Source organism: Notolepis coatsorum (genome assembly GCF_963971535.1).
Source record: "Notolepis coatsorum genome assembly, chromosome: 4".
NCBI classification, from domain to species: domain Eukaryota; kingdom Metazoa; phylum Chordata; class Actinopteri; order Aulopiformes; family Paralepididae; genus Notolepis; species Notolepis coatsorum.
Window position 1 is genome coordinate 43873653 of NC_140168.1, and position 15786 is coordinate 43889438.

General features: G+C 43.6%; 1 protein-coding gene across 3 annotated transcripts in view; it reads right to left on the reverse strand.

The window, feature by feature from the left end:
- Positions 1 to 15786, reverse strand: part of LOC311227517 (sodium bicarbonate cotransporter 3-like) — a 144158-nt gene that overhangs the window by 87353 nt on the left and 41019 nt on the right. The window lies entirely within an intron of this gene.

The window sequence follows — 15786 nt, forward strand, 5'->3', positions numbered from 1 at the left end:
CCTATCCTAACCAGTGGGGTGAGGGAGATTGAGGGGTGGGTTTTCTCAGAGGATACATTTGTCCTCCTGTCCTAACCCATGGGGGTCAGGGAGGGTGAGAGGTGGTGGGGGGGGGGGGGCTGGCCCCTGGCACCTGCCTGGGACCATAACGTCACTTCAAGTGTGAGGGTTGTAGAATGGGAAGCATGCATGAGTGGAGTGTGCTTTGGTGAAAGCCATTCCCAGCAGCACAGCGCATTCCTCTTCTGAAGGAGCAAATGTGTGTGTGTGGGCGTCTGTGCCGACTGCCAATCCAAGAGAGGGAGGGGGGAGGGTGCAAGGCTAGCAGGAAGCTTGCCAACACAATCAAAACATCAAAGTCTTAGCCCTCATATTTTCTACCTCCCCATCTTTCCCCCCCATGATCCTCTCATCCTACCCCCCCCCCCCTTCCCAGATCACAACCACAAAGCTTGTGTGTGTATCAGAGCATGGGCCATAATCACCACTGTAGAATATCACTTTCCTCCCATTTAGTCTCGCTCTCTCCCTCTCTCTCATGCCAAATGGAACAGATCAAAGGAATAATCACCACATTATATATATATATATACACACACACACACACACACACACACACACATATGCTACAAGCGCCGTAATGTGGCGATTATTCCTTTGGTCTGTTCCATTTACCATCTAGAGACGAGATCCATCGACCACAGCAAGTTACCTACCTGAGAGGTTAATATAGCTGGCTGGCTCAATGGACCCAAGTCAAGATATAAACAATGAGCTAAACACTAGGGCTGTTGTTGACTCGGTAACCCCAAGGCGGTAATAGTCCTAGGACTTTGTTGACTAATGAATGCAAGGGACCTATTAAATCTAGTTCTATTAAGGTGATACAAGAAATGTGCTTATTATTTTCCAGGAGTCAGGATATACAGGGCTAGGCCTAACTTCACGTTAGATCAATCTGTGCCACATTTGGTACCCGAGACCAATTCCAATGACATGAAATTGTCATTTAATAATAGTAACAGACCAGCACGGACCTTCAATGATGTGCAATTGTCATTTCATAATAGACAGACCAGCATGGACCTTCAATGACTTGCAATTGTCATTTCATAATAGACAAACATTGGTTCGAACTTCTAACCATTCTAATATCTATTGTTGCACATTATGTCCACAAGAGGGCAAACCAATACAACGGGAGACATAACTAGTAGGATATATTAAACTAAATAAATAACATACCTACACCAGCATACAAATAGAATAATGTATTATCGCAATCTCTCAGAAGGGTCAGTCTCTCGGAGCAAGAGCAAAATTAATGAAAGTTTGCAGTATATAGAACGGACATTTATACAAAGCAGCGTGCCTCCAGAAAAAGGCGTGATAAAATATCAAACAATATATTTTTTCCTCGACATGAAATAGTAATCAAACCATTGGGGATCCGTATGATGCTTCCGTCAATTCATTATTCAATATCTGTTCAGTAAGCCTACAGTAGCCATATACTTGTTTCACGTTTTGTTTAAATAAAATTAAAGGCACACAATTCCTAGAAATGTGACTAAACAAGTAGTTTTGCCCTGAGGGATGATTTACAATAAAGTGCTATAAAAAAAAAAGCACAAAAGTTAGGGTGCTTAAATTCTTGATGCTATAACTCTCAAAACGCTAGCACTTAGCACACAAAAAGATACATGTAACATAGCTGACTTAAAGCATTAATCATAAGTATTTCCAAAACGAGGCTTTCAGATTGAGCTCGGAGTGCAAATCACTCTTTCCGGAGCCGAGTTGGGATCTGAACTCTGCCATCATCACGAATTGGAAGCGACGGCAACTATTGGCCGTTAGCTATTTCCTGGTTGATTCCGGACATGATGTCACACGAATGCCAGGCTGCTCAGCCAATAGACGATTCGTTTTGGGCGCAGTGATATACCATGTATATACGTATATAGCAGTCACGTCTCTCCTGTCAGTCATGCAGCGCGTTCAGACACACACGAGAATTCATGAGGGAGACCACCGGGGCTGTTTTATTTTTTATAAAAACACAATTTCACACAATTCGAATATACATTTTTACAATCGAATGTATGTTTTCTTTTAACAATTTGATTATTAATTCGAATATAGAATATTCATTGACAGCCCTATAGACACAGACCTTCAATGACGTGCAATTGTCATTTCATAATAGACGCAGACCAGCACGGACCTTCAATTTTAGAAGCTATGACATCTAGCTATTCAGCCCCTCTCGCGAGTCGCACCGTTTCTATGAACATTGAAAATTCTGCGAGCAACGGGTCCAATGCTTCTAACATGCTTTGCATCCTTGCCATTCCTGTATGTCCACGTCACTGTAAAAAAAACCTTAACTAACGTTAGCTGCTGCGGCGGCTGGGTGGCGCAGCGGACATTGCGCTCGTCACCAACGCAAGAGACACCGGGTTCGAATCCGGCTGTCGGTGTTGCCTCCGGCTTGGGCCGGCCGTCATACTAACTCAATTGGCAGAGTTAGTGGGTGGAAGTCGATGGGTGGTAATCTGGACGTTGTGGACAGCGACTCCTACAGGTCGGTTGGGGGACGCAGGCCTGCACAGCAGAGACAGGAAATGGCAGGGGTAGTGTGAGCCTCCCACACGTTACACCTCGCCAATGGCAGGTGAAAAGATGTGACCGGCTGCCTCCTCGTGTATCGGAGGGGACAAAACCGTGATGCAAGGCTTCTATCCTCCCTACAACCGGCCAGTGGGGGGCATATGCGAGCAACGTTCAAGACAGGGGAGGGATGAATTGGCACAGCAAAATTGGGATGGGAGAAAAATAGAAAGAGAAAAAGTGGATAAAAAATAACCGACGTTAGCTTCTTACTAACTAAGCTAACCCTGGAAACCCTCACAGCGGAGAAATACTCTGCGACACCAGTTGCAGTTTAGAGTTCCATTAGTGAGGAAAGGTGGGGGCTGAGTGTGAGTCTCTCCCTCTCCAATGATTTAAAGTAGCCAAACGTTACACTATAAAAACGAACTGGATAGTTGATGATAATAAACATTTATTTTTATTAGCCTGGTCTACTATAAGCCATTCTCCCTTTCTCTCTGTGTGTGTGTGTGTGCGCACGCGTCCCATCTCTGGTCTTTGGAAAGACCAGAGGAGGTCAGAGGAGTTTGATAGTATTTACTGAGGATGGCCAGATAATGTTGATATTTAAAAAATAATACATAAATAGGGCGACTGGGTGGCGTAGCGGAGATTGCGCTCGTCACCAATGCAAGAGACTCCGGTCTCGACTCCCAGAGTCAGCGTTGCCTGCGGCTTGGGCCAGTCGTCATACTATCTCAATTGGCAGAGGTAGCGGGTGGAAAGTCGATGGGTGGGGATTGGATGTTGTGGACAGCGACTCCTACAGGTCGGTTGGGTGACGCCTGTACAGCAGAGACAGGAAGTATCGGGGGCAGCGTGAGCCTCCCATGCGTTACTCCTCGCCACTGAGAGTCCGCACTGTCTGGTGAAAAGATGCGACAGGCTGCCTCCTCGTGTACCGGAGGGGACACGTGATGCAAGGCTTGGTCCTCACTACAGCCGACCAGTGGGAGGCATAGTCTAGCAACGTTCAAGTCAGGGGAGGGGAGAATTGAAGGGGAGAATTGGCGATACGAAATTGGGATGGGAGAAAGAGAAAAAAAGTGGATAAAAAAATACATAAATGTATACATGATCATGCAACATAAAAACAAATGGGGAGGTAGAGGGGTTTTAGTTTGTGTGGTGTGATAACAATGTTGAAATTGAGAAGTTTGGACTTTAGTATTACAACTGAAATAAAATGTTTGTTATAATGAAGGTACCGTCTATCTGTATGTCATATATGTCATATGTTACGATGAATTGAAAATGGGGGACCCTGATGTAAACAAGACGAAAGTCTCTCTGGTCTGCATCCCCTTAACAACTGTACCCATTCTGCAATCTGTTAATAAAGTTTTCAATCAATCAACCGAAAAGGGTACCGGTATCAATTCCCAGGTGGTACCCAACCCGTCTTCTCTAGAGTCAGACAAGATGATAAATACCAATGTCCTCTTTGTGTGTTCAGTAGAAAGCTATCCAGCTGCAAGCTAGCCTAGTTTAGAACAAATTAATGGAAGCGGATATGGATCAGCTAGCTTAGCCTGAAACACCAGGAGAGGTGTTTTTCGGACTAACAGCTAGGCTAGCTGATCCATATCCGCTTCCATTAATATACGCTAAGCTAGGCTAGCTTGCACCCCGATAGCCTTCTACTGAACACAGAGTAAATTGGTATGCATCTTTTTGTCCCATTCTTCTTGTCGCATTTCCCATAATGTTGGTGGGAAAGCCCTGGAGAAGTGCATTGACTTCAAAAATAGCTCTTGCATCAAAATTATAAAAGTAACAACTGAACTACCAGCATCCATACAACAAAAGATACTCATTCTGGCGGGCGTTACAGCAGCCAAGAAACGGATAGCCATGAGGTGGAAGGAACCGGAGAACTCACAATGATCAATTGGTCTCCGACACTACTGGATGTCATTTATGGAAATCTCTACAGCACGTATTTTGGAGTGGGACAGGCCAGCATTGAGCTGTGGGACGCAGCAGCCAAGAAAGTAAGACCACCATCTAGCGGCGGAGTGGGGTTGGGGTGTTGGTCCGGGGTTCCTGGGGTGTTAATGTATTGTGTTTTGTTTAAATTGAAAAATAAAAAGATTTTATCAAAAAAAAAGTAACAACTGGAAATCTTTTACATAACGGTTCCCAGATGACTCATGCTCTGGAACTCCCTCCCCCAAGACATTAGACTCAAGAGTCCCTCACAATTTTCCAATCCCACCTCAAGACCCTCTTCTCCACTGCCTTCTCCCCCCAACCCATTCTAGATAAGCGCAACGGATAGAAGGTATATTGGCCTTGTGAATAAGGTGTATACGGTCCTAAGACATCAGAATAATGACGATAATAATGATAATAATATTTCCAACGCCATCCTACTGTAGTCTTAAACAGGCCAAGCCGAGTGTTGTTGGCTGGTAAGGTGCCCATTCCTGTGCATGCTCATCTCAAAGAAGGCTCAGTGGAATAATTCATAAAGCTTCTAATATAAATAGCCAAGACAGAGCGATGGTATACTCTATAGTATACTATATCTAGCAGACCACAGAAAGACACAATCGAGTTTAGAACAACACAGACCACAGCATGAGTAAATAGATGCGTGTCAAGACTTGTTGGAGTGGCGTAATTAGTAATTGCCAAGCCAGAAAAATGGCTGATATAGCCTTTATTCATTCTGTGTGCGCGTATGCATACTATTCTTGAGAAACTGCAATAAGCTTAGCCAACTGAGGCCACTTTTTGTATCCCACAGACCCCTGTCCTCTTGAGGCCCTGGTGCATTGAACCCTGGTGGCACATGTCATCATCCAACCACTGTTAAGTCTACCAGTGTTCCCATTACTGTGCTGTGGTGGGTAAGGGACTGCACTTCAAAAGGAGTATAAAATAAATATCATATACTGTGGCATACTAGTACACAGAAAATATAAAACTTAATGAAATGCCTGTATTTGGAAAACATCCAGTATGACACGCAAGACGCTTGATGAAATGACTGCTACAGACCCTGGCAACTCATCTCTCCTATGGCATAATCACATTTGTATACACTTTTTATATTTACCGTAATCTTTTACGACGCCTGGCGCCTGTATTTCTGTGGTGAATGTTTTGAAATTAAATTGATAGCACAGACGCAGAATGAAGAGGCACATTTGTGTAACTTGGGCTTATGGCTCCTACTGGCATACTGGGGCCAGTGAAAGTCCACCATCTGGCCCTGGGGTTGTATAGAGTGCTGGGCTTATTGTCAAGACTCAAACAAAACCCTGAATGCCAAGCAGGGGCCATACCTGGGACAGGGCTCATGTCAAGCCCTGCTTTAAGACTCATACAAACAAAACCCTGAATGCCAAGCAGGGACCATATGCCTGCCACACTATATTAGGAGCTGTGGTGGTTAATCAGACGCCATTATGAATAATAAAAGTTAAAGGTAGAATCTGTAATTCTGTCTGCCAAGAGGTCTGGAGAAGGTCACAGTGTAATAAGTTACTATATAGTTATAATGTGGTACATGTATTTTATATGTATAGCCTGAAATCACAATAAATTGCCTCCATGGGCTTTACAGATCAACAAGTAACATCACAATAGATCCACAATAAAAACCACCATAAAATCCACAATTTTGCAACACCCCCAGACTTTCCTCAATGACGATAGGAACCTGACCAGCTGGTTGGTTAGTTAACAAACTGTTCCACTGCTGTGGTTGACTGACCAGTTGGTCGGCTATTGGCACAGAAATCACTTACCCACACGTTGGTACAGTGAGCTCATTTCATAAAAAAGGCATACCCACCAACACTTAAGGTAGAATCTGTATATAATATTATATTCCAATTTATTATACTGGGAATTTCTCCAGACCCATCTCGGCACAACCTGAAGGGTGGCCAAAAATAGCAACCCCTAGGCATAAAAGAAAATATTGTTTGGTTCCTGTTGGTTGTCAGTTAAGGCCATGGGTAGGTAGTAGGGCTGTCACCGACTAAGGGTTTGGATAGTCGACTATGATTGGCCAAAATTTGCCGTTAGTAGACTATTAGTATATATATAATATATTTTTCTCTTTTTTTTTATCATTCCATTTGGGCTGTGGGGGGTGCTTAATGTCTGAAGGAGTCGACTGAAGGCTTCTTGTCCTCTGCAAAAGCATGCAATTGGTCCACTGATGGATACATCTTGATATATAAAGCGCTATACAAAATAAATGAATTATTATTATTATATTTGTCTAGTCTAGTGTGTTCATTAGATAGAGGATTTTCAGTGCCTCTGTGACTGTTTTCGTAGGCAGTTAGCCTCTGGTATGCGTGTCATTAGCGTTAGCCACGCTTCTAGGCCTCTTTTCTTTTGTAAAGAATGATAAAAAAATATATATATAATTTTGAATTTTTTTGTATTCGACTAAGAGGTTGGCAGTCGACTACGGCTCCTTTCGACCGATTAATTCGACTATGGATAGGGAATTTCTTTATTTAATTAAAATGTTCACGACAACATGGATGCATGTACTCTGACAGCATGTTTAATATCCATAATACTAAAGGTTTGACTACGATTTTTATGAAACTTTATTAAAAGAAAAAATATATATTTTTGTAATTTTATTTTTAATTTAATTTTTTTACTCATAAAATAAATTGGGTCGCAGCTAAAATCGGCAGGATCGATCGGCAACCGGAACTATTTTTTCTTTTAGGCCCTACTCCCACTCAACTCCAACCCACACATGATTAGACAAAAAAAGTATTACAAGAAATGCAAACAAAGTGCAATAGCAAGCAGGGTTCTTTGCCTAGAGGTTGCCGTTTGACGGCATAACACATTCTACCTTTAAGTGTTGTCGGACATGCGGTATGTTGGCAGTCCAACAAATGCATTCTTATGTAAATGAGCTCCCTCTACCACAGTGTGGGAAATGTCTGCACCAAAATAGCCAACCAGCCGGTCAGGTTGCCCTCTAATCCATTTCCTATCAGACTGTCCCTGGTGGCCGGGTCCTGGCAACTCGGACGACTCTCACAGTCAGACTTGCCCCCTTGAGATTTCTGGGAGTCTCTTGGTCTCAATACTGCCAGAAGTACATTAATACCCCTTGGCAGATTTAAAATGGACACAGCCCGAGTACACGCAGATGGACACACCATATCCCCACTCACCACATCTCCCCTCTCACCATAGCTCTATTGACAAGCGTTGTATGTATAATACAAACTTTCATGATGAATTGATAAACTGCAGCGGGGTAGACTCAAAACTTGTATGAATAACATTATAACGACTGCGACAATGAGTCTCGACAAAGGCTGGTGGGTGAAAACACAAGCCACTGCTGAAATACAGTATAAAATTACCTCTCTCTGAAGTCTCCGTTCGTTATATAGATGTACTATTATGTAATGTACTATATGTAATGCCTACAAAGCTCGTCAATACTGCTACTCTCACCATATCACCTCTCAGACTCCAATCCACCAATATATTCCGTTCCCTGTACTTCCACCTGCTATTCTGCATTACATCTTCCTCACCACACACACGCACCTCTGGATCATCTTCCTCACCACACACACCTCTGGATCATCTTCCTCACCACACACGCACCTCTGGATCATCTTCCTCACCACACACACCTCTGCATCATCTTCCTCACCACACACATCTGGATCATCTTCCTCACCACACACACCCCTCCGAGTCATCTTCCTCACCACACACACACCTCTGGATCATCTTCTCACCACACACACCCCTCTGAGTCATCTTCCTCACTACACACACCTCTGGATCATCTTCCTCACCACACACACCCCTCAGTCATCTTCCTCACTACACACACCCCTCTGGATCATCTTCCTCACTACACACATACCTCTGGATCATCTTCCTCACCACACACACCCCTCTGAGGCTATGTGTCCACCGGGGACGTTTTTTTCAAGGCGGACCGCTTTGAAAAAAGAAGGAAAAAAAACTGAGCGTCTTTCTGGGTCTCCCCAGAGCTTGCGCCAGCCGCGGCTCCGCCCCTTCCTCGATGAGTTACATTGATGAGCGCGCTCCTTTCCAAAAAAGTTGAACTAGTTTCAACTTTATGAGCTGGGAGCGCTCTGCCAAAAACGCTGCCGTCGAGAGCTCATAAAACGCGAGGCGCGGCTCTGGGAAGAGGAGCGCGCCTGACGCTTCTCCAGCATATAAATGAATGACAGAAAGGAGTTGACAACTAGGGGCGGCTACGTGGCGTAGTGGGCAAGGCGCTCGCCACGAATGCGGAGACGCTGGGCTCGCCTGTTCGAGCCCAGCGCTCCACATTGCTTTCAGTTTAGCTGGTCGTTCATACTAATACACATTGGCCGTATTAGGGGGTGGGAAACTGATGGGTGGGGATCGGACGTTGTAGACAGCGACTCCTACAGGTCGGTTGGTGCGCCTGCGCAGTAGAATCAGGAAGTGTCGGGGGCAGCGTGAGCCTCCCACGCGTTACTCCTCGCCACTGAGAGATCGAGCTGCGCAGGTGAAAAGATGCGACTGCTGTTACCTCAAGTACCGGAGGGGACTTGTGCTATGTATGACTTAGTCCACATTGCAGCCGGCTTGTGGGAGGCAAGAAACAGCGTTCGTGACAGGGGAGGGTTGAATTGGATGATACGAAATTGGGATGGGAGAAAATATAGAAAATGGGAGAAAAAGTGGATAAAACAAAAAAAAGGAGCTGACAACTCATAAAACGTCCCCTATGGACACAAGCCCTAAGTCATCTTCCTCACCACACACACCTCTGAGTCATCTTCCTCACTACACACACCCCTCTGGATCATCTTCCTCACTACACACACCCCTCTGGATCATCTTCCTCACTACACACATACCTCTGGGTCATCTTCCTCACCACACACCTCTGGATCATCTTCCTCACTACACACACCCCTCTGGTAGAGCCATATGAAATCAGTTTAATTTTTTTCCAAATTCCATTTAATTATTTTCCAAATTCCGTTTTTATATTTCAGAATTCTGTATTTTGCTTTGTACGCTCATTTTACCATCAGAAATAGTGTCTAATAAGTGGGAATGAATAAATGTCCACAATCTAATAAGATATATTAATAGGGCTGTCTTTAATACTTCGAAGCTTCGTTCGATGGGCATGGGATTCGAATATGAAAATAAAATTCGATTAAAAAAATATATATATATATATATTTTTGCAAAATCAACTCTGCCTCTCTTTGTTAACTACAACAAGCAATGCTGTTTGTTATTTAAGATGAGGTCGGACTCTGCACTGACAGATTTGTGTTCATTGTGCTGCTTTTATAAAGCCTCAAATGACTGCTTACAATATTTCATGAAAGCAAAGTTGAACAAAGTGCTGTAAAAGTCCCACAACATAAAAAAAAAAAAAAAAAAGGAAAAAAGTGTTTACTTTTTTTTATTTATTTTTTTATTATAGTTGATTCCATTTTTATTGCTCAATTCCGCGATTCCGTCCGCGATTCAGTGATCGCGGATTCCATATGGCTCTAGCCCTCTGGATCATCTTCCTCACTACACACACACCCCTCTGGATCATCTTCATCACCACACACACACCTCTGGATCATCTTCCTCACTACACACAACCTCTGGATCATCTTCCTCACCACACACACACCTCTGGATCATCTTCCTCACTACACACACACACCTCTGGATCATCTTCCTCACTACACACACCTCTGGATCATCTTCCTCACCACACACACACACCTCTGGATCATCTTCCTCACTACACACAACCTCTGGATCATCTTCCTCACCACACACTCCTCTGGATCATCTTCCTCACCACACACTCTGGATCATCTTCCTCACCACACACTCCTCTGGATCATCTTCCTCACCACACACACACACACACCTCTGGATCATCTTCCTCACTACACACACACCTCTGGATCATCTTCCTCACTACACACACACCTCTGGATCATCTTCCTCACTACACACACCTCTGGATCATCTTCCTCACTACACACACCTCTGGATCATCTTCCTCACTACACACAACCTCTGGATAATCTTCCTCACCACACACACACCTCTGGATCATCTTCCTCACTACACAACCTCTGGATCATCTTCCTCACTACACACACACACCTCTGGATCATCTTCCTCACTACACACACCTCTGGATCATCTTCCTCACCACACACACACACCTCTGGATCATCTTCCTCACTACACACAACCTCTGGATCATCTTCCTCACCACACACTCCTCTGGATCATCTTCCTCACCACACACTCTGGATCATCTTCCTCACCACACACTCCTCTGGATCATCTTCCTCACCACACACACGCACACACCTCTGGATCATCTTCCTCACTACACACACACCTCTGGATCATCTTCCTCACTACACACACACCTCTGGATCATCTTCCTCACTACACACACCTCTGGATCATCTTCCTCACTACACACACCTCTGGATCATCTTCCTCACTACACACACACCTCTGGATCATCTTCCTCACTACACACACACACCTCTGGATCATCTTTCTCACTACACACCTCTGGATAATCTTCCTCACCACACACACAGACCTCTGGATAATCTTCACCACACACATCTCTGGATCATCTTCCTCACTACACACACACACCTCTGGATCATCTTTCTCACCACACACACACATATGGGTCATCTTCCTCACTACACACACACACCTCTGGATCTACCCATCTTGGGTGCTTTTAGTGCAGCATAACCTGAACAGTACATTCCGTTTGAATCCCCTGGGGGCCTCCTGACATCTCTCCTCTAAGGAGCAAACAGCTCCTTGTTTTGTTTTGATTCAGTCATCTCTGTGGCCTCATTTTCCTCCCCTCCTCACTCCTCTTTTCCTCCCTCCCTTCCCACTATCTCTGCTCCGAGCGGCCATATCCGTCGGTTTCCCTCTCGCCTCTCTTACCCAGCTCCTCGGGGCTGATCAAAGGGCCGATGGCATCCGCTCCTCTTCTGATCTCGTCCACTCCCACCTCATCCCTCTTCTCGCTTATCCCCCTCTTCTCATCTTACGTGACCGGTGCTCACACATCAACACACACACACTGAGGGTAATATATATATATATATATCATGAACACACACACTGAGGGTAACTACATACATACACAAACATCTATATATCAACACACACACTGAGGGTAACTACATGCATACACAAACATCTATATATCAACACACACACTGAGGGTAACTACATACATACAAACATATATATATCATGAACACACACACTGAGGGTAACTACATACATACACAAACATCTATATATCAACACACACACTGAGGGTAACTACATGCATACACAAACATCTATATATCAACACACACACTGAGGGTAACTACATACATACAAACATATATATCAACACACACTGAGGGTAACTACATACATACAAACATCTATATATCAACACACACACTGAGGGTAACTACATACATACACAAACATATATATCAAAACACACTGAGGGTAACTACATACAAACATATATCAACACACACTGAGGGTAACTACATACATACACAAACATATCAACACACACACTGAGGGTAACTACATACATACTAGGGGTGGGAATCACCAGTTTCATCATGATACGATATCGATTCTTTGGACAACGATACGATATTTGCCGATATCACAAAGTCTCTCACGATACAATACGATACGATTAGATTCAGGTGCCTGCGATCGATATGAGATGATATCATATGCCCATTTAACACAATCAGTAACATTTAGATCAACAAAAAAAAGGTAATGAAAATATCATTTGACATTTGTATTTTTGAGCTCTTCCAGACATTTAAAGGAAAATCAATCTATTGTTTTTAATACAAATAGACCTCCTGTTCACTGTAAAGTGCCACGTTTTTATATATTGAGCTTTAAACTTTAAGCTACATTTTTTGGAACTCGAAACTCACAACCTCCCTCTCCCAAACCGTTCCTACAACAATTTGTTGATGTTGCAATGCAACATCAACAAATTATCTACAAATAGACGTTACAGCATAGCATTCTCCCTTTCATCATACATTGTTGCATGATCATGTATAGGCCTACATTTATTATGTATTATATTGTTTATGTTTAAATAACATTTAAACATCAAACTCCTCTGACCTCATCTGGTCTTTCCAAAGACGCGCGCACACACACACACACAGAAAGGGAGAATGCTATGCTGTAACGTCTACACACGGAGCTACTGCTGTTGTTCTTGGGCGGATATGAGACTCGCCACAGGATTTTCAAAATAAGAGTATCGATATGAATCGATCTTATTACATCGCATCGATCCGATTCGATTGTTGATAATTACATCGATGTATCGATCTGGATCGATGTATCGTCCCACCCCTAATACATACGTCACAAACATCTATATATCAACACACACTGAGGGTAACTACATACATACATCAACACACACTGAGGGTAACTACATATATACACAAACATATATCAACACACACTGAGGGTAACTACATACATACACAAACATATATCAACACACACACACTGAGGGCAGGGAGCGAAATTAACTTGTTGACTCACCGGCCAGTGGCTGGTAGATGAGAAAAATCTACCCGCCAAGCATATTTCTTACCAGCCAAATTTTTTTTTAATTCTTTTTTAATAAAATATATATATTATACAATCATACTTGTAGTCAGGGTTCGAAATTAACGGGGGCTTGGGGCATAATGCCCTTGAAAATGGACAAAATGCCCTCGAAAATCAGTTAAGGGGGGCACTTAATGCCCCCGACAGTTTACTAATTATATATATATATTTATCCGGTAATGGAGTGTCTGTGTATCGTATGGTTCAGATGACGCGCAAATAAAAAAATGCCTTTGGCGGAGCCAGTGTTCTGCACTGGCTGCAGGCAGCAGCAGCACTGCAGCCAGGTGCTAGTCAGTTTGTGTAAAAATGGCACGCACAATATAAATCAATCTTCATTACGACTTTAAAAACATAGCCATTAACATTACATAGGCATACACACATCTTGCCATAGCGTTAGCAGTTTTTAAACACAACGCACGTTTTAACTATGGTAGCCCGACGGCGTGTAGCTTTATGCCAAGCAAGCAGTGCAAAAATTTACCGTAGTGGCGTGCAGTAATGCGCCTTTCATTTTCCGCCGCCCAGCGCCCAGGTCGCGCGGAAATAGGCTGTCTATTGCCATTCTCTTTGACAAACTCTAACCTTAACCAGCTCCTTAACAGCGCCTAAACTTAACCGTTCTAACCTTAACCAACTCCGAAACAATGCCTAACCTTAACCTTAACCATGCCTAACCTTAACCATAGAAATTATATTGCCATTCTCTTTGACAAACTCTAACCTTAACCAGCTCCTTAACAGCGCCTAAACTTAACCGTTCTAACCTTAACCAACTCCGAAACAATGCCTAACCTTAACCTTAACCATGCCTAACCTTAACCGGCGAAAGAATACACGTTAAAAAAAAATCACGTTAAAAAATATTTTCGATGGGATTCGAACTCGCCAGCAAACGAGCCATAGGATCCACAGCCATGTGGCCTTGCCAATTGAGCTATTCCTAGATACTGAATAAGGGGCGGTGACTTATATATATTGAGCTCCGCTCGTGTCGAACCAAGGCGGGATCTCATGCGCATGCGCGGGCACCTCGCGCGAGCACGCCGGCGCACGCACGCACCTGAGCGAGCACGCCGCCGCCGGTGCACGCACGGTAGCATTTGTCTGAAAAGAAGGGCGCTTTACCGCACTAGCGTGCGGTGACGAATGCGGAAGCATTTTTGCACTGCTTGCTTGGCATTAAGGAAAACGCAGCCCGACGCAGCCCGCAAGCTAATACTGTACAGTCAATGAAATGTCACCGTAGCTACTAGCTACTGTAGCAGAGGAGGAAATGGGAGTCTGAGAGGCGGGGTGTTTAAAGACAATGATAGGCGTTTATTCAACATCCAAGAAGGCTAACATATAACTGTGTTTTACTAACTCCAACCGGGACTATTGCCGCTGTCCCACTGCATGTTGATGTTATGAACTCCTCCTAACGTTACCGGAGCTGATAACATTTAGCGGTCCGTGACGCTAAAATGTCCGTGGGGACCCGGCGCCAACCCATAGATAGTTCCAACTCACTGAATTACGTAATCCACCACAGTTACACTCAATATTTAAATAATGTTAGTCTAAATAAATGTAGACAGAAACATAATAATTTCAAGCAGAAAACGAATCTTTCCATTAAGAACTGACAATCAGGGAATTTAAACATGGTTGACATTGTTTTTGTGTGTTTATATTAAAGAAAGGAAAGTCTAGTGCTGGCTGAGCATATTGTTTGTTTGCACTAAGTTAATACTTTGACAAATGTAGCATATATTTTTCAGTCAGTTCGGTCTTTGTGTGCCAAACATTATTTAAGGCTGTAAACACTGTAAACCTTTTATTTTATTTTTAATAAATGAGAAGCATGTTTAGATTTGAGTGTTACATTTTTTTTTAATAAAAATTTACGTATATCGAACTGAAAACTGTGACCCCAAAATCGTGATACGAACCAAACCGTCCATTTTGTGAACCGTCCCACCCCTACCGTTTATCATAAAAATGCAGTGCCCCCGAAATACAAAAAAAGCCCCCGAAAATCAATTAAGGGGGGCAAAAAAAGCCCTTGAAAAAAATGTTAATTTCTAACCCTGCTTGTAGTTGTATTATCTGCGAGACATCGCCACCACGCAACAAGTCAAAATGCTCGCTATCTGCAAACAGCTCCACTGTCTGTGTGTATACTCGAGTAGCGTCCAGCTCCAACAAGGATTCTCCGGCGCTGCAGCTGGACCCTATACTGTAGCCTCCAGCTCCAGCAAGGATTCTCCGGCGCTGCAGCTGGACCCTACTGGAGCTAACGTGTACTAGGTAGCTACCTATCCAACGGAGGTATTATGCACTACTAGACTTGCTGGAGCATTTGTTGATATCGGGAGCTATCAGTAGCTAGCCGGCTAGATAACGGACAATGCCTCAGTATTAAACTAAAAGTGAATAGTTGAC